Here is a 25551-nt window from a genome sequence, read left to right as displayed (position 1 = left end):
AATGGCTTCTATGTCAAAATTGGGAAGAGTTTTTGGAGAGATGTCAAATTTCCCTGGACTTCTGAGGAAGTAGAGGTGTTTGTGCGCTTTCTCAACCAGAGCAGATATTGCGTGACATATCTGGGCCAATGTTCCCCATTGCTAGTGAACCGAAACAAGAGGCGCAGTTAGTGCTCTTGGTGGTTGCCTGTTGCTCATGGCTGTTTCTTGATGCCGGCTGAAAGCGGCCTTGTGATCATGGGGACCTCATGAGGAAGCCAAGTTGAATCATCCACTCAACACTTCAGATCACGTTCATTGTCATCCACACTAGGGTGCAATGAAATTCCTTGTTGCATGAAGCTCACAGGATACATGACGAGAGAAACAATAAATACACCAAGGAATGTGAAACAGCAGATTGGTGCAAAGATTGTTGTGCAATCTGTAATGATGCAAAAAACAAAATATCAAAGTACAATCATAGATTAGTTGAAGAGTTGAGAGAAACAGTACATGACAGCACCACCAGGAAAGATGCAAAAGAGGTGACGGGTTCGGGTGAGTAGGAAGAAGCTCTTCTCAAGTCTGGGTAACTCAGCTTTCAAGCCCCTATATCTTCTCCAAAAAGGCAGGAGAGAGGAAAGAAAATGGCCAGGGTGAAAGACAGATACAATACACTGAACATGGTTGTACATGATGCACCCTTTTCTTTAACACGCATACACTGGCCCTGCCACTGTTAAAGGATGGGAGCATTCTTGGATGGGAATGTTTCTGTTTGATGCTCAATTGCCTGCCATGCTTCACAATGGATGTGGAAGGACTGTAAACCTGGAGGCTGCAAGCTCACTTTGCTCACTGCTCAGTACAGGTAATGCTGCAACAGAGGACTACATCAGTTTGATGTCTAGTCCTGCTCCTCGTGGAATCAGAGTTCATGCCAAATATATGCACCAGATTCTGAGATTGCAGTAGGCACGTCTGCGTCAGTTACACACACTTGGCTGAATGCATTATCCTAAAACAAGAATTTTTGACAGCAGAATTGTTCAGTTTAAGCTGAATGTGGGAGATACACTGTGAAGTCTGTTCAACATAGCAAGTCAGGTGTGGGCCACTTTTGATTATTGTATTCCACCCAAGGACACCTCAGGAAATCAAAAAGAAAAATTGTGGTCGATTCTGGAAGTATATAAAAACAGATTGCTCTAAACACTGTAGAGCCAGCAGTATCGTGTATCAGAGATAATGTGCATGTTTGAAGGCTATAATCAGTATGCCATTTTTCTCTCTGCAGATGCTGCCTGGCCTGCTGCGTGTTAAGCATTTGCTGTTCTTATTTATGTTAGATACGACGCTCAATGTGTTTTTCACTATTAAATGGGTCAAGACTAATGCAAGTGAGATCCAATCAGGACTTTTGATATCACAGCACTTGTACATTATCCACACGGAACATTTTTAGATAGTAAACTCTGCAGATGCACATTCAGCCACACAGGCACCAGATATGTAGCTTGAAATGCAAAGAGATTTCATTTGTTTGATGGGACATTAAAATTCAAATAGCCAGTACTGGAGCCCTTATCACCAGTGTTATTCACCCCCAATTGCAAAGCTTCTGTCTGTCATTCTCCCGGTCTTCTGAAAGAAAGCCCAGGATCATTATTGTATGGGAATCAGTGCCTCAGCATTTGGGTGGGACGGGAGCCTGAATGGGAGCATTTGCCACAGTTATAAATTGGTTATTATACACCAGTGTCTCCCCAAGGATAATCTTTCAATCATCAACTAGAATGACTGGGAGAGTACGAGCCAGAGCAAGGGAAGATGCTTCGACACACACTAATACAATAGCTGTCTCCCTCTCACGTTCTCCAGCTTGTATTTGGTCTATTTATACAACGTTGTTCAATGGGTCTCAAATAGATTTCAAACACGTGCTTTTCCTTTGGGACATATTACAGACTGCACACACTACAACAGGGCAGTTCCCATCATGGTTGTAAACTCTACCAGGCAAAGAGCACCTGCCTCAGTGCTTTATGCTCCTCTGAAGGGTCTCATTACTAGGATCCCAGGAATACCTTCCCCACAGCTGAAGACAGCAGCATTTGAGATCTGATTTGTCACGTAAACTTGGTAGACAAACCCTGGTTTCTCTCTGCAGTGCAAAACTTCAGGCGAGGTCCATCAGCAGCTGACAGAGGATGATCCCAATTTTCCATGCCATCTTACACCAGCCTAGGGCTGCCTCAACTGCTTTCCACCCATTGAGGTGTGGCCCACTGTTGCAGTGTTGGGAATTGCAGCAGCCAACCCCAAAGCATGGTGAAGCTTTGACAGCCACACAAAGAAGCAATTATTCATCAGATTCGTATGATCTTTCGGCACGGATCCATTGGCCCACCGAGTCCACGGCGACAGCTGTGCGTCTCATCTTAGTGACACAAGTTGAAGGAGAAATATGTACCAAGGCAGAGGGAATTCTCTGCTCCCCTTCCAATAGGTAATTTGTGTCCAGATGAGACAACACTTTACCACCACATCTGAAAGAGAGTGAGCCTCCAGCCGCATACAATAGACAATAGGTGCATGAGTAGGCCATTCGGCCCTTCGAGCCAGCACCGCCATTCAATGTGATCATGGCTGATCACCCCCAATCAGTACCCCGTTCCTGCCTTTTCCCCGTATCCCCTGACTCCGCTATTTTTAAGAGCCCTATCTAGCTCTCTCTTGAAAGTATCCAGAGAACCTGCCTCCACCGCCCTCTGAGGCAGAGAATTCCACAGACATTCGCCATGATCATATTGAATGCGAGGGCATGATTGAAGTACCTAGTGGCTGCCGCCTACTCTTTTTCATGTGTCCTTGCATCCTATCCCTCAGGATTTGCAAGCCACAAAGCCAGCCATTAAAATAGTGTGTTGTAAAAATGTACTCAAGCTGGACCACTTTCCATCCTTTAAACCTGTTCTTGGGCACGGTCTACTGCAGCCACCGACTTCCCTGACCCAGCCTTTGAAGCAAGACTGTGTTGGCAGGACAGTCAACCTGTGCAGTGCTGCAGGCAAGGCAAGACCTTGCTTGGTCAGCTGCCACTGAATGTGGAGCGCTTACCTCATTAGTTTTAAAATCAGGAGTTTACCCATTCCAGAGATTTCAGCAGCTGCAAAGGTTTGAGTGGCCAAGCATTAAGGGATTGTCACTAGTTCATTACCTCCACCAACTATAAGAGCAACATTAAAAAAAAACTCACACCATGAACTATTTTACCTTTAACATTTGAGTCAGCGTTTACATTATTATCTAGCCTGATGTACTTGTGGAATAAGCGAGTTCGGTATTCCGACTGCACATGCCCAGGTCATTGTCACCAGCTATAAACAGTCTCGGCAACAGTGGTGCTGCATTGCGTGCAGGCTTGCGTTTTGTCTGTCGGCTCTCCGTCACTGCGGCCGCTGTTGAGTTGCTGCTGGGCCGTCCCAGACCCCTCCCTGGTGTCCCGTCCCCGTCCGGGGTGGCCCTGGGCTGGCGGGGCGGCCGCTGGCTCCAGCTCGTCTCTGCCTGTCCTGCCGGGTTGGCCGGTAGCCCTCCACCTCCATCCCCCTCCCCTCAGTCCGACACCGAGATCCTGCTGAAGATGGGCAGCCGTCGGCCCTGCTCGAAGACGGGCGACTCCGAGCCGCTGCTGCTCAAGTCGTCCTGGTCGGAGAGAGAGTTTGCGGACGGGGTCCTGCCAGCCATGGGTAGGCCGGGCGTGCGCTGGTGCTGTTGGTGCTGCTGGCAGCAGCAGCAACCTCCTCCCCCTCCCTTGCCTAGCCCCAAGTCTGGGCCAGCTCCAACTCCAGGTCGGAGCTGAAGGCACAGTCGAGCGTCGGGCCGGTGGAGGCCGAGCCCAGGCTGACTCTCTGGCGCAAGCGAGGCCGGGGCCTTCGCTCCCCCTCGAGGTTGTGGACAAAGTAGCAGCGGGTACCTTAGGGGCAGAAGCCGGTGGTGTGCAAGGTACGTCTAGTACTTGGGCTGGCGGCTGAAGGAGCGCAGCTCAGCCAGGCCGTGGGTGAACTGGCATTTGTCGCCGTAGCGGCCGATCGGGGAGCGGGTTCCTCTGGAGTTGGAGCGGGGTTGGGCTGGAGTTGGTGCTGGCTGTAGGTATGTGGGTTCTGCCTGCGGGCCTGGGGCCGCTGGTGTCATCGGACGGGGCTGTCGTTTGGCCCGGCGGGAGAGGCGGAGGTGAGCTACGGTGGGCCTGGGATCCAGTGTCTCGTCGGTCCGGACGCCGGACGCCCCCCGGGCGGGGATGGGACACTCGAGTGGTGGGGGGAGGGGGGACCAGGGACGGTCTAGTGGCGGTTCGGCAGCGCTGGGGATGCTGGTTCGATCCTGGCTGCGGATGAGGTGCTGCTCTGCGGATGAGAGCCGGTCCAGTTTCTCTCTCCCCCCCCCCCCCACTGAAAAAGACAAAATAAATCAGACCCAAACTATACTTACTGAATCTGCAGCGCTTCATCTGATTTTTATTTATAGCGTTCGACCTTTGAACAATCCCATGATTCCTTGCATTTTTAGGAATACCGAACTCGCTTATACCGTGTTGTCAGAAAGGTCATCTTTTGGATGAGGCCATAATTCAAGGCCCCCTTGCCCTCCAAGATGGACAATCAAAGAACCAATTGCAATATTTTTTCTAAATTACCACAAGGAAACTTCCCTTGTGCCCAAGTTAATATTCATCACGCCTATCCCTTCACAAAACCGATCACCTGGACATTCCTACTGCTGTTTATGGGCCTTGCTGTACCTAAAACATCTTGATTCAGACAACATAACAGCAGCCACAATCTCAGAAGTTCTGATGGCAACAGCTCAGATCCACTTGGAAGTGTAAACAAAGCAAAATAGATTCTGCCATTCCAGTATTTACGCATCCAGAATTCACATATAACCAGCAAAAATGTAAGAATATTAAACGTTCAACATTTTTTCCCCAAAAATGCTAATTTCAATTCTGCAATTTTGTTTTTGTACAGCTTCCTATCAGCCTAGAGCACAGTGCTGCGGAAGCCAGCCAGGCCAGGCGGTGTGCAATAGTCTACATGTCGCCCACGCATGGTGGGTTTATTTCTATGAAAATATGTACAAATAGTGAATGTTCTCAAGTGCTATGCAAATTTAAAAAGACATTTTGGGCTTATTTAAGTTTTTATACAAGGCAGTGCAGTTATACGCTGATTAACAACAACATTCTCTGAAGATGTGTCACTTCATGAGACAATGAGCCAGTTTGATTTTTGTTGTATTTTACATTAATACCGTTTAGCTTTAAAGTATCAAATTGCAGTGCAGGATGCATTTAAACGGGTAAGGAGATGGCGTGTAGTTTGGCAATTTACTTGAAGGTTTGTGCACAGAATACACGTGATGATGTACAGAAATGAAGTTATTGACTCATTTACATGTAACCAGCACCTTCCCCCTCATTCTCCTGTTGACTGAGTTTACAGTAGATTGCAGTTCCACTCACCCCACCAGAGGACGGATGTGACTGCACTGGAGCGAGGGCAACTTGGGATGGAGTGTTTCACCTACAAGGAGAGACTAGATAGACTGTGTTTGTTTTCCCTGCAGCGCAGGAGGCTATGGGGGAGAGATGCCAGAGGATTACAAAATTAGGAGGATAGGGCAGATAGTAAAATCATTTTCCCCGCGGAGGCAGAGTCCAGGGGTGGAAAACCCGGGTGGGCCAGAGGGGACATATGTTTTGAGAGATGGGGGACATACCCCCCAAGTTTTTGTAATCCGGATTTTAAAACCCGGTGAAATCTCCACTTTCCGCGAGAAGGTGGGGGTGGGACTGATGATCGAGGGCGCCGATTGGACGAGAGAGACGTCGGTCAGCAGGCAATGGGGGCGGGACATGATGATTCAGCGCGATGATTGGAGGAGGGAGGGCTGGGACTGAGGATAGTGCGCGGTGATTGGAGGGAGACGTGGCACAGACCTGTGCTTCATCCGCAGGCAGGATCGATCCCGGCTGGCTCTCCGGCGCTGTCCCGAGTGCCCCCCCCCCCCCACCAACGGGTGGCCAGAGAGGTCGGCAGCAAAGATCCTCCGCTATAGGATCTTTGGTCGGGAATCAGACGGGCCAGCGCAGAGAAACAGCGCTAAACCCAGCTCAACTCTGCCTGGCCCGCCAAGTGAGCCAACAACCTTCCTGGACTAGCGGGAAATATGGCCAGCGTGGAGAAGCAGTGCTGGTGTCCCGTCAGTCCAGACAGGGCTGTAGTTAACCCGGTGAGACAGGCAGAGTTGAGTTGCATTTAGCGCTGGATTGAGCCTCCGAAGCCTCGCGCGCGCGTGTGTGTGTGTGTGTGTGTGTGTGTGTGCTCATGCGCGCGTGGTCACCAAAAAATTGTGTCCCCCGGTCCCCTCCATGTTTTTATAGCGAGTTCCGCTCTTGGCAGTATCTGTCTAAGACAAGAGGGCGAGTTTAAGGTGAGAGGTAGGAGGGTTTGAGGTGATCTGAGGAGGAATACTTTCACCCAGAGAGTAGTTGCAATCGGGGAAGTACTGCCCGAGAAGTTGGTGCAGGCAGAGACCTCAACATTTATGTAGCATTTGAACAAATACTTAGTCACGGCAAAGGTGGCTGGAGACCCAATGTGGGTGAATGTGATCATAATGGACAGGTACTATGGATGGCGTGGACATGGTGGGCTGAAGGGCCTATTTCTGAGCTGCACAACCCTTTGACAAGTCCTCGTTTTCCCTACACACCTACTGTCTTGTGGGGCAAACAGCGGTGGCTCAGGACAAAACTACCTGGCCAGTAATCTCGCTGTCTATTATGTATGCATCCCACCCATGGCACTTCAGCCAAGGAGCAGCGAGCAGCCCCTAAATGTTACAATGTTAAAGAGGCCATGCTACAAAGGTTCACTGCTGCACCATAGAATGCTCTAGATAAAGGATTAGCAGTAAACTATAGGGTGATCCTGGCTCCAATAGGTACATAGACGACTCATCCTTCACCTTCTCTCCTGGTGCTTTCTCAATGGCTTCACAGTCCAAACATTCTGACCTTTGATCTCTGGACAATTGCCGCTTGCAGCAAGGTGATAACTCACGCACACACTCGGGCATCGTGACAAGCTGCAACTGGCTCAGGCCTCTTGCGACATTAGAAGACGATATGCAAGTGGATAAAAATTCACAGGGTCACAAATTATAGGAGTAGAATTAGGCCATTTGGCCCATCGAGTCCACTCAATCATGGCTGATCTCTGCCTCTGAATTTGTCTTTCTCCGTCTTAAAAATAGCCACCGACATGGCCTCCACACCCTCTGTGGCAATGAGTTCCATAGATTAATTACCCTCCGACTAAAGAAGTTCCTCCTCACCTCTTTTCTAAAAGTGCGCCCTTTAATTTTGAGGCTGTGACCTCTGGTCCTAGACGCTCCCACCAGTGGAAACATTCTTTCCACATCCACTCTATCTATGCCTTTCATTATTCTGTAAATTCTAAACTTAGCATTACATCTCTGTTCCATGTAATTATATAGAATCTAAAATTTTATATAAACTATTCGAAAGACAGCAGTGAGAACGCATTCCTGCTTGCAGACAGAAGAGACAACCACCATTTAGTCTTGCTACACCACAAGGTGACCTTTCACCCATTTCCCCATCAACACCACAAACAAAACCTAGACTCTTCCTCCCAGATGTAATTGTCACCATAGATTAAGTTGTTTTTCCTCTCTGAATATCTGCAGGAAAATACCACCCTCTTGTAAAATTCTGCTTGCTCATCTAAATGCTGAACCCTATTAGAGGGGGTGGGGGTGAGGGATTTGGGAACACAAGGGCAAGCAGACACGCACACTCACACACAAAAGGTGGAGCGGGAGAATGAGTGACAGAGTCACTCAATGAGCAAAATCGACTGGGTTTCCTTTTCGACAAATTAATCAACAGAAGGGCAAAACCTGCAGAACCTGCATCATGTCTAGACAGTCGTAACAAAGAACAGATAAAGCACTCGGGCAAGCGGAGGCTGCAGTTTTCTCATTAACATGCAGGAGCTGCATTTATGCCATTTCAGCTGCAGAAATGTAAAAGGTACTTTTTGAGTTAAAAAATAAATAAAATCACAGTGCTCATCCTTAAGTCTGGCTCAGAGGGTGCTGCCTGCCTGTGTCAGGGCTGATTTGGCTGATACTTTCTCATCTTTCCTTGGGGAGAAAAATATAAAGTCAGCATATAAATCAACCCAGGAGGAGTGCCGTGGGTATTGTACAAAATGCCAGACAGCACAATTCCTGTGCAAGGGCACAAATCATACACCCTCTTGTGCGCGCACACACACACACACGCACACACATACACACACTAACTTACGCTGGCAGACAAGATGGGAACATCAAAATCCAGGACTTTCCAATAGGAAATAATCCCACGGGTTGGATTGGGAACTACAGCATTCATTTAAATGTTGCCTTTAACCTTGCAACCAAGCTGACTAACTGCAGAATTATCAACCAAGTTTACACCAAGTCACATCACCAGACATCAACTCGAGCAACCAAAGGGTTGGTCAAATAAAGCAGGTCAAGAAGCAGTTCAAAATATGTAAGAAAGAACTACAGATGCTGGAGTAACTCTGGTTGCGGCGCGACTCGTTGCAGCGGCTCCTACAGCCTGTCTGTCTTTTATTTTTATTTTTGTCTAGTTAAATGTAGTGTTTGTGTTTTTTTAAGCTTGGTTTTAAATGTGTATATGTGGGGGGCGGGGGGCGGGGAGGGGGAAACCGTTTTAAATCTCTTCCCTGTTCGGGAGACCCGACCTTTTCCCTGTCGGGTCTCCGTTGTCGTTGGGGCCTAGCACCGTGGAGCGGCCTCCAGCCTGAACGACCCGGGGGCTCGGGAGACTTCGGAGCTGCGGACTATCACCATCGTGGGGCTGGCCGGCCTCGGTGCGTGGGGAGTGGTGGTGACTCACTGCTGCGACTCGACTCCTGGGGCTCGGAGGCTCCAGCAACGCAGCCGCAGGTCCGGTGGACTGGGACATCGGGAGCTCACGGGTCCGGGGGAGAGAGAGACCGCTTCCCGGAGCTCCCGCAACGCGACTTCTCCAGCCCGTGTCGCGGGGTTGGAACGACCCGGAGCGGGACCGTACATCACCTGGCACGGCTTCATGGCCGTGGGACTCACCATCGCACGCTGGGGCTCCGACCTTGTACTTTCAGACCGGGAGCGGGGCCGTAAATCGCCCCGCGCGGCCTAAAATGGCCGTGGGACTTAGCATCACCCGCCTGGGGCTTGGACATCGGGAGAGACATGGCGAGCAGGGGAGAGAAAAGACTTTGCCTTCCATCACAGTGGGTTCACTGTGATGGATGTTTGTGTGAACTTAATTGTGTGTATGTCTGTAGGACATTGTTTTTGTTTGTATGGCTGTGGAAACAAAATTTCGTTTGAGTCTCACTGGGGCTCAAATGACAATAAATTTGTATTGTATTAATTTCAGCGGGGCAGGCAGCATCTCTGGGGAGAAGGAATGGGTGACGTTTTGGATCGAGACCCTTCTTCTCTACCCGAAACGTCACCCATTCCTTCTCTCCAGGGATGCTGCCTGCCCCGCTGAGTTACTCCAGCATTTTGTGTCCACCAGCATTTAAAAATAGATGGGGAGATTACTCTGCAGGTGTATATGGAGTGGGCTGTCACGGACAGATTGCTACCAAGAGTAAATGTACAGAAACACATCTAACGCCCTATCCTCAATGTTTAGATTACAGGTGAATAAAGCACAGGGTTTACAAAATATCAACACTTTGTTTTAACCGGCGAGATCAACCAAAGTGGAGTTGTATTTAGGACAAAGTCAACAGGAATATTTCCCAATGAAAGGTTTTACTGGAAACCTGCTCCTTAATCATGCTCCTTAAGGGCCTGTCCCACTTACGCGATTTTTTCGGCGACTTGCCAGCACCCGTCATAGTCGCAGCAGGCCACCGAAATGGTCGTGAGTAGTCTCGACCCGTTTGGTCGTGAGTAGTCACCCAAAGAGTCGTACCTTTTTCTGGTCGCCGCTGGATTTTCAACATGTTGAAAATTTTTGCCGACCTGCTGCGACTATGACGGGTGCAGGCAAGTCACCAAAAAAAATCGAAATCTGATCCAGAAATAGGAAAGTCTCAACTAATAGTGAAAATCCAGAGTAAAGTCCCCACCAAAGATGAAAATGTAATGGTGAAAGTGACAGTGAAGATCTCCATAAGTGATTCACAAGCCTGGTGAATGGAGAAAGGGAAAGTTAAGGGCCTGTCCCACCAGCATGCGATTGCATGCGTCTAGCGCGACCAAACATGGTAGCTTGAGGCGTACAGCCTCACGGGGCCGGTCCCAATTTGAACCGCGAAGGTGCATGGAGTTGTGCGGGGCTGGTCCCGACATCATACTCACCAATCAGCTGGGCAGGAGGCGGGCCGACTGAATTTGGACGTCGCACGGCGTCGGGTGATGACGTCATCACACAACGGCATGCCAGGCGGTGACATCATCGCGCAACGCCACGCGCTAGGCGTACGACGTCAAGACGCTGCGTACGCCCTCAATGCGCCTGCGGGCCGACAGGCCGTTGGCGCGCGGGATTTTCGGACAGTGCAAGATTTTTGGAGCCCCGCGCGATGTCGGGACCAGTCCCGCTCAACTCCATACGCCTCCGGCGATCGAAGTGGGACCGGCCCCCGCGAGGCCGTACGCCTCAAGCGACCACGTTTGGTCGCACTAGACGCACGCAATCGCATGCTGGTGGGACAGGCCCTTTAGAGAAGCTCATGACATGCAGAAGACGAGTGTTCAGTACGAGCACACCGTCAACAAGGTCAGTTGGTTTAAAACCTAGTGGATTCCATCATACTACATCGAAACAGTGTTTTAATTCCCAGTGACAGTCGGTTTCATCGAGAAATAAAAATCTTAAAGTATTTCTTTAGGTGATGACCATTGTTTTGTTTTTTACAAGTGCCCATGGCTTACTTCGAAGGGACCAGATGCCATTGGGAGTACTGCAGGACAATGTAAAGGTACAATAGCCAAGCACTTTGGCAGACTAGAGCTTTCTTGTGACTTCACGCTGGGAATATCACTGCTGATTTTTTTTTTGCTCCTCAATTCAATGCTGCCTTTCTCCATCTGTTCCTATGCTGTAACATTAGTCATACTCACCTTGCTCCACAAGGAAAGCAGCACTTGGAAAGTGGCAAGTCTTGTTTTGCTAAATTAAACCAACCGAGTGCCCAATGTTGTGTGAGAAACAATGATTAGAAATCCCCGCAGAATATAATTGGACAGGAGATTCCCCCCCCCCACCCCCAGTAGAATTATGACGTGTAAAAGACAATTGACAAAAGGATCAGGAGAAATAGGAAACGGATAAAGTGGACAATTTCCACTTTACTCAAATAGGCAATAGTTCCAGAATCATGCCACTGGTTGCTCAAGTTTAATTAAAGGTTCCCACAAGCAACAAGACGATGAACAGAGCAAACAGTGACATAATGAAGGAAAAGTGCCACCAATACTCAGCAGGATGGTCAGTGTCCATGGAGGAGGGGGGGGAAACAAGGTTGACAATTCACAAGGACTAGGAAAAATTTGAAAACGAAACAGGTTTTAGGTTGCCAGGAAAGATTGTGCGTTTGCTGTCTTTGGTGAAGAGAATCCGTTCCAACAGAGGGGTTCTGGAAATCACTGCCTTAAAATGAACCACCCCCCATGTTGGAACACAAAGATGTGTGTTCACATGCCACTACACATGATCACAGACCAATAACTGGGGACTAAAGATTAGGCAGGATGGCTTGCTTTGGGCCAGCATGGGTTCAACAGCTCAATGGCCTCCGTGTGGGCAGTACATTTCACAGCATTAAACCTCTTGGATTTTAAAAGACGATTTATAAAATCCAGCTGAAAAAACATTAAAATCAGAAGTCACCAGAAAGTGACACATATGCTTATCCAACTTATCAAAACACAGCTGGCTCAGTAACCGCCCCCTACTGCTGTCCAGAGCCCAAGACACTCTTCCTCAAAGAGGCTCTAATCCCTGAAGCGCTCATCGGGCACGGACAGCTTCACATTAAGGGCAGCGGGCTCACTGGGGAGCAGTTTTGTCACTGCAGTAATGCTACTTTATTTAAAAAGTGGTAGACCGTTTGATCTCTCCTTTCCCTCACGACCCAACTGCAAATGGCTTGAAACCTGCTGAGTTGAGACAGAAATGGAGCTGTCACCAGCTGGACGGTGATGGGGGGGGGGGAGGGGGGGGGGGGGGGGGGGGGGGGGAGGGGATGGCGGTGATAGTGTGCCTCCATCACATGGACAAATGAACATTGATGTCATCTTCATCAGAGGGAGGCCACTCTGGCTGTTGTCCATGTACTAGTCCCACAGTGTGCTCTTCAGAAGATTCCACAGCATTGCTTCTCATACCATTTACCCAGTTCCATCTTGGAGTGTGGCACGATCATTTTTAGCTGCAATTTGATTCCAAATTCTCAACACTGCAAATGCTCTTCCAGCCTCCACACAAAAAAGAATGTTCCTTGTGACAGATTCATAAACCAGTAGAAATGATCTCCTATTTACCTTCAACTGCATTTGAAGGTTTTTTTTACAAAACACACTCAGTCTCCCTCTTTGCAGCGATGCGTACATTATTTGAGGCTGCTGTTTATCCTTGGAGACTTCTATTGTGCAGACTGCAAACTGCTCATCCGCTTAGATAGCTCTTTTAGACCTTCTGTGCAAAAAATATTTTACAATACCATGTTCCCACAATATACACACTTGCATCTTTCCTGCAAAATAAATATCAGGTTGGCAGAGAAGAGCAAAAACCAAAGTTACATTTCAGCAACCAAGAATCTTTTAACAAGAGAGGGTGGTTGAACTCAAGCTCGCAGCTCAGAATATAGACATCACAATGTGCTCAGTGGGCAAGTAATTAGAATTGCATTGCCATCAAAATGAGTGTCAGAACACAGATGCTTTTGCACAGTACCCTTCCTCAACCTACACAAAATCTTGAGGGCAGGACATGCAGGGTTGCATTGTGGTTCTCTGAAGAGATTGTCCTCTAGGGAGTATTCAACTCCTTTTGAGCGGGAATCAAAAGTGCACGAGGGATATATTGGCAGATCGCCAGGTCGTGCAGACCTTGGTTTGCCCTCAAACTGTAAAGCTACTCTAAGCTTATTTTTTTTTGTTCAGTCACCATTCAATCTTTACCACAAGATCAAATAGCTTGGTTCCTTCCTTAGCCCATCTGTGCACACAGAAATGGCAACACAAGGTGGCCCTCTTTACTGGGACCCAACCAACCTCATACAATCTCTCTCTTTGAAGTCTGTCTTTTCATTATTTATCCATTATACTTTAAAATAAACCTGCAGTAACATAGGCTGCAATCATCTGACATAAGTCACAAATGGAAACCAAGGATGAGAAAGCCATGAAATATTCACCATATCCATTGATGTTGGCCAGTTGAGGGGAGTAACTGGGGCATGAAGTGGCTTGCTTGGTTTTTCCAAGGGAGTGGTAGTCTGATGAGCAATGGTAATAAAATCCCGTAAAGCAAGGAGGAACCACAGGTCAATGCTACACAGCAAACAGGCTTGTCGGTAATCACATCTGAAAACCCAGTTAATTGGAAAAAATCTTTGATAATCAGCTTTGGCAGGTTCAGGCAAATATGACAAGGATGTTTCTCACCTTACTTCAGTTCACAAAGTAAATTGTACATATTACTCCAGAAATGCTGCCTGACCAACTGAGGTACTCCCTTTGTGTACGTATACCATCAAAGCCAGGAATGGCACATCCTAATACAAACTTTGCGACTCAGTGGTATCGATCAAAGAGTCCAGAAATACTATAGAAACTTGGCAGCTCATACTGCAGCAGCGGGAAGATAATTGGGCAGAGGCTTAAGGTAAGCGCTGAAATATTTCAAAGGAACCCAAGGGGCAACCTTTTCCACATGTGGGGTTATGCAATAAGGAGTTGAGGCAGGAATAATGACAACATTTGAGGGACATTTGGACAGGTACATGGATAAGAAAGAGTTGAGGGATATGGGTCAAACATGGGGACTAGCTTATATGGGTATCTTGGTCAATATGGAAGAGTCGGGACAAAGGGTCATTTCCTCTACACTAGATGACTGACTGTAACAGAACACTATATCAACCTTAAACATTTATCTCTGTTTCTTTCCCGGCTGGTACTGCCTGCACGACAGAGTACCCCCCGGCATTTTTCACTTTCATTTCAGATTTCCTGCAATTTCATGAAATCTTTTTGTGAGTTCAGGAAGCAGAGAACAACTCTATGCTTGGTGGAAAAAAAATGAGAACAGACACTGATGCACTCTTCACTCTCATGAGTAGAGCCAGGGTCTTTAGGCACTAAAAAAACCCTCTGAAATAGGCAGGTAAAAAGGCCTATTAAAATTACAAAAAAGGCACAAAAAATACATTTATTGACAAAAAAAGGCATAAGGCATGTATTTCCACCACCAAAATATGGTTAAAGATGATAATATAAAGGTACACTGCACTAAATGACCAAAGTTGCACATAATTACTATCATTTTTTTCAAATTATCTGGTGTTAAACTATGCCGTCTGTCAGACAGAATATGCTTCAGTTGTGAAAAACCTCTTTCTACCTCATCTGAGGTCACTGGTGCATACCCGAAACAAGCTACAGCCTCTATATTCATGTCGATATCTTGTGCATTACAACTATCTTTGAGAACTTTAGCTATGTTTTGTATTTCTTCAAGATCTTTGTTAGCTAAAATCACTCTCACACATTTTCCGATGTGTGTCTTTACCTACATCGCCAGGAACTTTACGAATATCTTCAGTTACTTTGTTGAAAACCTGCAAGTTATTCACTAATTTTTCGCCATGTTTCTCAAGGAAAGTGGTAGTTTGTGGGAAGTTTGCAAAATTGGAAGCAATAAATAGATGTTGGAGAAGACTGAACCAGCGGGCAGCAGCACAAATGAATAAACGACCGACGGTGGCGCCCCCCGCTTTCGTCCTAGTGGCGGAAATGTTCTTGTAATTTATACTATGTTAACACGTTAATAATAACAACATTAATATTAACGTGTTAACATAGAAAATGTCTTTGTAATCACGGTACAACTAGAGAAAATAGCACGACATTTTAGCAAAACGGCAAAAAAAAAAAGCTGATTTAGGCACCCGATTGTGAAAAAGGCATTATCTTGGTGAAATCATCAAAAAAGGCATGAAAAGGCACATGGCATTTATGGCAAAATCCTGGCTCTACTCATGAGGTATAGTCTAACCCAATTCAGCACCAGTTCTTTCCAAAAGATTCAGTTACAATTTGGCAGGAGCTTAACTTATCCCACACCCTACCTCCCAGTCACCTAACCAATACTCCTCAAACTTACTCGATACCTGCCCAGTATTTAATTTGGCCATTATATCATGTGGAAAATGCCATGAGAGCATCTCACTGAATACGTTTCACCGTTTTCCTGGAGAGCAAGAGCTGGCCTGTGATCAATTATCTCGTGACTGTCCACGAAGGGGAGGGGGAAAGAGCTTGCTGCATACAAATTAGCCTACTTTACGACAGCCACTACTCTTTAAAAAGCACCTAGAGACATCCAAAGCTTGAAATGTTCGAGATAAATGCAAGCCCATCTTCACAAGTGCAAAAGTCGGTGCTGAAGGGCAAGGAAAACGATACCCTGATGATCAACCAGGAGGCAAATAAATGTGAAGGCAGGCCAGGTGTCAAAGGGAAAACAACATTCCAAGAGCATCTCACTGGAAATGGTTCTTCATTTTCCTGGATAACTCACAGCTGGCCCGTGGGAGACGATTTAAGTATTCAGAGACCAGCTGAATCAGAGTTATACAACAAAAGAGCATCTCTCAGCAGCGTGACTAACCTAGACTTCATTAGTGGCTTCTCCCCCATTCCCCCTACCCACACCAAATCCTTCCCCAAATTCAAACATTTCCAATCCAAAGAGTATGTTGCAGTAAATACAATCCAATATTCACTGCCAAATGGAAATGGCCAAGTTTCACGCATTATGAATATTGAGATACGAGTGCACCCACACAGAATCCTCCTTGTAATTGCTTCTGGTCCTTATCTCAGGCACTGCATACTTACCCTGTTATAGTAATGAGAACTCAGAAATTAAACCATACTGTAAATCCTAGAGCACCATAACTTAACTCTCTATGGACCATAATGTCTCATGGGTCTTTAGACCAGGACTCGGTGGATTCCTCACACCATACAATGGGTTTAGGCTCCCTTCCTTCACCCATGGGCAATGCCAGGAATTCCTTCCTTCCCATAGATGGTAAGGGCCTAGCTTAATCCACTGCTGTACGGGTGGTTGTACCATCAGGGCAAACTCCTCAGCAGAGTAAATGCAAGTCAGATTCCCTTGGCAGCTATCCAGGAACCAGGGCCCCTTTCAGAATTAGGCAGCCATTTAAGAATGGGATAAAGAAAAATCTCTTTCCCCCATGGGTTGTCAAACATTTTCTACCACAGGAGGAATGCATTAGTCATAATCATAGCCGAGACCCAATGATTAAACAACACGAGGGATTCAGGGATGGAGCAGGAAGTGGTTAGGTTCAGCCTCGAGGACTTGTGGCATTCTGGCAACCTCCTGTTTATGTTGGTAGGAAGCTCCAGGTTTATGGCACGGTAAAGAAACTACTTAACGTGTTCAAAGCCTGTAGGACACACATGGAAATTGGATTTCTCCCCTTCCATCTGCTGGCCTTGGCCTTGTTGGTGCAGGAGATTACCAACTGAGGAACTGTTGCTGATGAAGCCCCTAGGATGATACATTCCCAATCTTAAGCAGCAGATTTCATCGCTCCTCTCTGCCTCTTCATCCAATGAGATCTGATCCATTTCAGATCTCAACTCCACGTGTCTATAAATCTTCCCATCACCTTCCTGGCTGTGAGTGAAAGCCCAATGTTTTCTCCAGCCCCTCAACATCACTCAAGCAAGTCACTCTTCCACAGCTCCAAATCCTTAAATCATTCCTGGAATATCTCTCAATACCTCCTCGTCTCCTTAGCAGGCTTCATAAATAGGTACCAGTCTCCCGACTCCACCACTACTCACAATTCCAGGGATCCGTCCCCCATTACCAAATCCCCTGGATCTTGGGCTCAGCTCAGATATCACTGATAGGCACATACACAGAGTCACACTCAAAATAGAAAGAGGGCATCTGACTAATAGGTAGCAGTAGCTGTTGTATGAACCTGTATTTCACAAAAAGCAAGGTTACTTTGGTAGACTAGTTACTTTGTTGTCAGTACATGCATGGACCAGGCAGCTCCCGGTCACAGATCAAGACAATTTACCAATATTGTCAGCACAAGACACTACAGATCTGGAGCAAACGAGCTGCTGAAGGAACTCAGTGGATCCGGCTGGTACTGTGGAGGGAAATGGAGTTAACTTCTCAGATTGAGACTCGTCATTTAAACAGCTTTTAATCCACAAGGTGGAGGAGAGGAACTGGTTGGACCTACGTTCTAGAAAGCAGCGGGCCCCAAGGGGTTTGTGAGGGAAGCGGGAAGTGTATACTGCCCTAATGTTACAAAAGGAAGCAGCTGACAATTCTGTCAAAATTGAGTTATTGCTTGTTTTAGGGTATTTGAGATATGCTCTACACAATGGTGGACAAAATAAGTCTTCTCTGAGTACAATTTGAAAATATTTATACCAGAGGAGTAACAGATGCCATTACAGAGAGCTGAAAGGAAAACACGTTTTCCTCATTTACAAGAAAACGCCTTTCTGTTAGTTGCTTCCATTTGTCAAAGTAGGGCAGTATCGTACATGAATGTCCACAACAAGAGAGGCAGTGGGTGCTAAGGAAGAGGACATGCTCCTCACAAGAGCAATTCCTGGTTGCTGAGAGTGGTCAGCCATCACTCCCGAGTGGCAAAGGTACTCCCGTACACCTGTAAGGAGTCTCAGTATTGTGGCCCTTTAGTAGCTTGAAACAACTGTGGTTGGGTCACCTCCAGTTCAACATCAAGGCACTGGTGGGTGGGCCAAGGAAAGGCACAAAGTGCTGGAGTAACTCAGTGTTTAAGAAGGAACTGCAGATACTGGAAAATCGAAGGTAGACAAAAATGCTGGAGAAACTCAGCGGGTGAGGCAGCATCTATGGAGCGAAGGAAATAGGCAGTAGGTCAGGCAGCATCTATGGAGAACATGTGGGCCGGATGAGAAAGGCAACTTTCCTATCTTAATGGCTTTTACACCAATCCCAGTCTCCCCTCCCTGATCACCCACAACACAGCCCTGGGCATCTCCACTTTCTTCTGCTACCATCAACCAAAACACCAACAACATCAGGGGCCACATGTCTGATGAACAGACATGACCATCACTTTTGCCAAAACCGGTTTTTCATTTTATAAAGGAATTCAAATTTTATGCAACCATGGTGTGATTAAAAATTAACATCTGGGGTTATTGGTCAAGGCACCCAAATTGAAGGAGTAGTGGACACATCAATGGACAACAAGTGCAAACCTGTTTGTAGCACAATCAAAGCTGTTCAAAATGATGCCATCTTCTGATGAGATGCCTACCCACCAGTGGGAGGGGGAGCAAGAACATTATTTTAAAGAGCTGGAGTATTCCCCCCATTACCCAGCCCTTCAAACAACATTAGGAGCAAGTGATCACCTCACTACTTGTGGAAGCTTGCGGGCTGCTCTTCTCCTACATCAGTAGCTCACTGGCAGTGAAACATCCTGGTTATCCTAAAGAGGGGTGCATAAGGAGGCAAGTGAATGCAAGACTTTGCTTTTCTCGCTCGAGTCCGTGAATGGCAGAGCTCGATACACAACTCCCAGAAACAACATCGAAATCATCAAGGATTCATTACTCACCCTCTCCATATGCCACCACAAATCAAGCAAGCTATCAAATCCCCATGACTGGAGATCCCACATCAAATCAATAACTCACACCTCGTGATAAAGCAAAGCAAAGATCAAGTGACTCAAAGATAGATGTAGTTCGACACTAGTGCAAGAACCAAAGGACTAGAAGCAGCAGTTGGCCATTTGGCCCAGAGTGCCAGCTCTGCCATTCAATAAAATGTGCACCACCACAACACTCCCCTCTATTATCTTGTAATATTTAAAAAACGGATCTTCATCTTAAGTACGCTCAACAATTGGGCCTTGAGAACCGTCTTGGATACATGTCGTGGGGTGACGCCTGTATGGTCGTAAGTAGTCGCCCACAGAGTCGTACCTATTTCTGGTCGCCGCTGGATTTTCAACATGGTGAACATTTTCGGAGACTTGCTGCGACTATGACGGGCAAGTCGCCGAAAAAAATAAATTTGCTTCAGTAGGTCAGGCCCTTTACCGGGGCCCAATGTAATTGCAATTCAACGTGTTTAGTCTTTGAATAAATTGCAATTGAATTATTCTGCATCTTATTCTGCAGAAAAATAAAACTGGAACAAGGAATATTTTGGGTTTGACACCTTGGCAGTGTCACTGGAGCTGTTTTCTACTTTCCAAAAATCTGTTCCTTTCACTTATCCACCGCCTCAAGAAGCCTGGATATGCGTAGATAACAAACAAGAATCAACTTCACAGTCTGCTGAAGTAAATAATTAAACTCAACATTTGTAGATTTAATAGAAAGCCATGGCTAACATGGACAATGGTATTTTCAGATCCCTCTTCAGAAACTGAACCGATATTCCTATTGGAAGTGCCATCATTAACTCAAGACCACTCTTGCCTTACATTGCCCTAGGAGTAAATAACATCCCAGCTGAAATTCTAAAGCATTTGTTAGTCACCAATTCACATGTCTCAGAAGGCACCTCAGTGAGATACCATTTCATTCCCCACTGCTTAGTATCTGCAGTGTACGCCATCTACAAAATGTTACTCATCCAGGTTTCTACATTCCCAACCAACAACCTCTACCACCAAGGGCAAGAGATGCATAGGAACACCACCACTTACAGGCTCCCCTCTGACTTGCACACCACCCTGACTTGGAAATATATCACTATTCTGATGATACAAGTCTAACTTTCAACACAATAGCTCCTTCACCGGAAAGATTGCATAGGATGAAGGTAACAACTCACCACTATCTTGAGGGGGCAAATCGGGATGGGCAATAAATAGTGGCCTCTTCAACATTGCCCAGATTCCTCAAAATGAATAAGTAAACTAGTCTTCAGTTGGGACCATCTGCAAACCTGTGTAATTTTTCCACACATTGGATACAGGCAACAGTTGCTTCAGAACTCTAGATCAGACATTAGGAAGGATGCCAAAAAGGAAAGAACATCACGTCATTTCAACAAACGCTGATGGTTTCCAGATACCAAATAGTTTCAGGACAGGAGGAGGCCAATTCCGTTCACTGTAATCACTCAACATCAGAGCCATGGACTTTAATCCCATTTTCCTTCGCTTCCCTCAATCTTTCGCAGTTAAAAAATATATATTTTTCCAATCACGAGGCCCTAGCGGTAATGGAAACCACATTTACAGAACCACATCTTGCAACACAGAGGAATGCCATTTGTTTTATCGACCAAATAACTCCCGATGATTTTCATCCATTCTTTTAGACTTCTCTTCAAGCAAGTACCCCACATCCCATTCAAAATCCAATCCCATAGTCAGAATCATACAACATAGAAAGAAACAAGGCCCTTTGGTCCACTATTTCTATGCTGACCATCAAATATATTTTCCGATCCCATTTACCAGCTCCCACCTGCAGCCTTCTAGGTCTTGGGTATTCAAGTGTTTGTCCAGATACTCAAATGCAGCACGAGTAGCTGCCTCTACCACCCACACGCCCAACATCCAGTCTCTTTACAATCAAAACGGGCCATCCCAGGCCATAACCGGATGCATTTCCTCTGTTTCCACCCCAGTACAATCACATCCTCCCTATTTATTGTGTGGCGACCAGATCTGTATGCAATACTCCAGGTGCGACTCCAATGTTTCTATAATCACTCTTTAATATCGAAGGGTATGCCTTCTCGACTTCCAACTTCCCAGTCCACCACTTCCAGGGATCTTTGGACATAGGTCTTTGTAACTCCAACACAAAGGAATTTAGAAAGGGGAGGTCACAAATTAATTATATTCCTTGATAGTCAATCAGAGGAGACCAGGGTTAATACTTTCACCCAGCTCAATTGGAATGTGCCCCGATGGGTGATTTGGACAAGTGGAAATCGTTTACATAGAATGAATGAATAGTTTATTTCGGTCATACATTAAAAATAATAAAACTTTACAATCTGTGTGAATATGAACCAACACTGTATCCATTTCACACAACATTCACATAATCAAAGACCTGAAAAAGGAATAGGCTGAAGCCACAAAGCTTATTTTTGGCTATCCTATACAATCCATAAAATAACCCAGAATATCAGCATTACAAAGGGGAAAAAAATTACCCTGAATTGTAATAGATGTCAGTATATTTTGATAAGAAATTTAGATTGCATGGTTGGGTTTCCATCACACATACTCAAATTCCATTCCAGTGAACTTACACAAAATATTTTAACTTTGGCTATTAGCTTAGAACAAGCAATGCTAAAACAATTGAAGAACGAAACTTGCATCATTATAACATTGGCAAGTTTGTTAAAGACTTAAAGAAAATCACAAATAAATTACAGACGTGCTGACATCTCATGTGGGTTATGTCACTGCAAGTGTGGATGCTTTTGTGGCCTTCTAATCGTATAAGCATTGCCTGAGCACACTGCAAAGCCCACCTGTGTTCTCACAAATGGAATCTTTGTTGCAGAGGACAGGTTATGTATTTCTAGACAGATAGTCGGGAGATAAGGTGTTGACGGCAGACAGCTCGCATCCTACTGCAGTCTCATCTGTGACAACTGAATAAATGGGAAGCATTGCCTCTTCAGCAGGCCTGCCAACTGCACAACAGTTTGATGTTCCAAGATGACTATTGTCTCAACACTTTGCAAAAAAACATTTTCAAGATTGTTAAGCTGATGGATCTTTCTGTAACACACTGGAGTGTTGGCGTTGTGGAGCCCATCCCGCTTTACACTCTGGGCAAGTTTTCTCATGGCATCTTCTGGCTGTGGACCTCAGGTAACCATGCAGATGAGCAATGTGAAATGCACTCTCAACATGTCCACTGCCACCAACAGGAAACTTCAGGAGCAATGATGTGTTCACTAATCTATATCAGCATCTATTCGGGCAACTCTTTTAGCCTTCAGGGTTTTCCAATCACTCTCACTGCTTTCAGCCCAACTGGAGCTGCTGTGTGGATGCCAAACCACTTGCCGTTGCATGAATGGTGAAGTGGCACCAAAAGGTTCAGGAAGCCCACATTGCCGACTCCCACACCTTGGCTGCAATCACACCCTCTACCGACAGATATCCTGTTGTGTGTAGCATGGGCTTTTTGGCTGCCAATATTTGGGTCGCTGCTTAAATACTTTACCTGATGATCCAGGTTTAGGTGAGAAGAAACATCAGCCTCTGGATTTAGATTATAGGGCCTGTCCCACGTACCCGATTTTTTTTGGCGACTGCCAGCACCCGTCATAGGCGCAGCAGGTCGCCGAAAATGTTCAAAATGTTGAAAATCCAGCGGCGACTACAAAAAGGTACGACTCTTTGGGCGACCACTCGCAACATGTCGCGGGGTGACGCATGTTTGGTCGCGAGTAGTCGCCCAAAGAGCCGTACCTTTTTCGACAACCTGCTGCGACTATGACGGGTGCCGGCAGTCGGCAAAAAAAATTGCGCAAGTGGGACAGGCCCTTGAAAATGAAACGCCTGGAGTTTTAAAATATATATATATTTACGGACTAAGCAGTATAGATGCAAAAGACTGCAACATCTGCAGCGTGATAGACGTGCTAGACTGTTTAACAGACGAACAGAAAATATGATGAAAATAGTGTTCTACAAATAGCCTTTTCCCCTCATACTAGCGGTAATCAGAAGTCACACGTTGGAGAGTAACAAGATGGAGCCAGCTGGAAAAACACAAGACACAGACAGGCTAAGTGACATCTTGCTAATCCTAAAACCGATTGATCAGTTCAACAAATCTTCACATTTATTCTAAATGCTCTGCAATCACCTCCGATTGCAGTTACGTAAATAAATGGACAGAGCAGAAGGGAAGAACGCCTGCCCTAGAAAGGGGAGCCAAGAAGAGTAACTGCAGGGACTGGAAACACTCAGGTCAGGCAGCATGTGTGGAGAAGGTAAATGTTAACCATTTGTCTGGATTTAGAATCAGAGACGTAAAGTCTGGAATTTATCCAGGAATTCAATTTCTGGAACTTTTCTTTTCCCGAAGATGCTTTCACAAGAATGCTTGTCAGCATTATGCATGGACCTGAATATTGTGCGTGCGTGTGAGCACTTTCCCAAATGTACCTTGCATTGTCAGAAGCTGAGCATTCCCGTCCCTGGCCCTGGGACAGCAGGAATATCTGCAGGAAAGACCTGCAGATGCAGGTTTAAATCAAAGAGACACAAAATGCTGGGAGAGGTGGGACAGGCAGCATCTCTGAAGTGAAGGAATGGGTGACGTGTCAGGTCGAGACCCTTTTTCAGTGTCCGTTGATGTCCTCAACTCAGACTGAGTACCTCAGTTCTGCACAATTCACTGTTACACAGCATTGAAATTTGATAGGGAGGGGAAGACGGGTTTGAATTGCTGCAACGTTTGAACCTGCAATGCCATGGACCAGCACATTTCAGTGCAAGACAAGCAACGTCAAAGGTAAGCACAAAAAACTGGAGTAACTCTGCAGGTCAGACAGTAGCTCTGGAGAAAAGGAATGGGAATAGTAGAGACCTGAAACATCACCTATTCCTCCAGAGACGCTGTCTGACCCGCTGAGTTACTCCTATCTTCTGTGTCTTTCTTCAGTTTAAACCAACATTTGCAAGCCCTGCTTATTCAAATACCACCAACAATCAATTTATTCCTCATCAGGCATGTTCAGCACCCGATAAGTTCCCATATATCCCAAATTCACACCAGAGATATCTCTGGCCAATTGCTTCGATGTCTACATTTAATGGCAAGGATGGTGATGGAACAATTAAGGAGAAATTGTTCCGAGTGGCAGGTGGATTAGTAAATATCACAGATAAAAATAGTGAGCTGCTGCAATCTGGAACACAATGAAAGGGGTTTGAAGGAAATCACAGAGCTACGGGGAGAGAGACAGAGGAGTCAACTTGGACTGTTCTTGCACCGAGACAACGCAGACATGTTGGGAAAAATGGCATCCTCCCACACTGGCACATGTGATTGTCCCAGAGTACGGTGAAACCCAACAAACAGTAACTTTCACAGTAGGCCCGATAAATACTTGAAAAGGAAAACATTTGTAAGGCCATTGGGAAATCAGAGCAACCGAGTTATGTAACACTCAAAAAGCCAACACAAGCATGATCGGCCAAATGACCTCCTACCCAGCTGGGAGACAGAGTAGTCCAACCGCCCCCCCATTCTGAAGCTTCTACAGTCGTCAAAGGTCGCCGGTCAACTGCAACAATTAAAATTCTGCAAGATCTATTTCTTGGAAATCGTACAAAATTGTTGGAAAATCTCGAGCCTCATTGAAAACAAAGCAGATGGGAAGGAAGGAAGGAAGAGTTGTCAATAAGATAATCATTGTCGTAATTGAAAGGGTGTCATTGTACTGCGGGATGCCAATCAGTCCCCAGTCTGTTATGGTTGTTGACTGTAGGATAATTAGACTATTAACTCACTAGAACATTTTGTACAGGGAAAAGGTCAGACTTCAGCCAATTTGGCCCACGATGTAGCCTTTTCCAGCACATGTACCAGCCTCTCCAAGGCTGTGCTGTCAACAACAACACGGGCCAGCACCCCCCATCAAGAGGACTCGTGCTGGACCCATGCCTCAATATTTGTTTTGAAACAACTGGAACAGTGACTGTGACGGAGATAATCGGAAAACATTCCAATATCCATACAACTGGAACACAAGAGCAAGAGGGCTGCCATTCACCGCTTCTAGCCTGTACAACAATTCAGTCAGACCAGCCAAACCCTCGTCTGCTTTGCTCATCATCATTACTACCATTATATTTGTATCTTAAAGTTGATCACTGCCAGCCCTTCGAGGAAAGGATTTATTAAATCTTAAGCATCTCAATTTAGACATCCATTATTCACTCTCTGCCTCCCCTTCTTTAAAGAATCTGCTCAAAACCAACTTCTGAATATTAGGATTTTTCTGTCATAAACTCTCAACATCTTGTTACGGAGTCAAAGTCACCACCTGGTCTGTGCAAGAATGTTTGCCATTCAAATTTATTCTCCAAAATACCTGGTGTGCTAGAAGCTAGATAAAAATGGGTCATTTTCAAAGTAGACAATGCGCTCACCAAATAAAAG

The 25551-nt window shown here is 46.0% G+C and overlaps 1 protein-coding gene across 2 annotated transcripts in view; it reads right to left on the bottom strand.

Moving 5' to 3' along the window:
* Nucleotides 1–25551, bottom strand: part of pmepa1 (prostate transmembrane protein, androgen induced 1) — an 82069-nt gene that overhangs the window by 31868 nt on the left and 24650 nt on the right. The window lies entirely within an intron of this gene.

This window comes from Amblyraja radiata, chromosome 23 (assembly GCF_010909765.2).
Source record: "Amblyraja radiata isolate CabotCenter1 chromosome 23, sAmbRad1.1.pri, whole genome shotgun sequence".
NCBI lineage: Eukaryota > Metazoa > Chordata > Chondrichthyes > Rajiformes > Rajidae > Amblyraja > Amblyraja radiata.
This window is presented reverse-complemented; position numbering and strand designations above follow the sequence as displayed.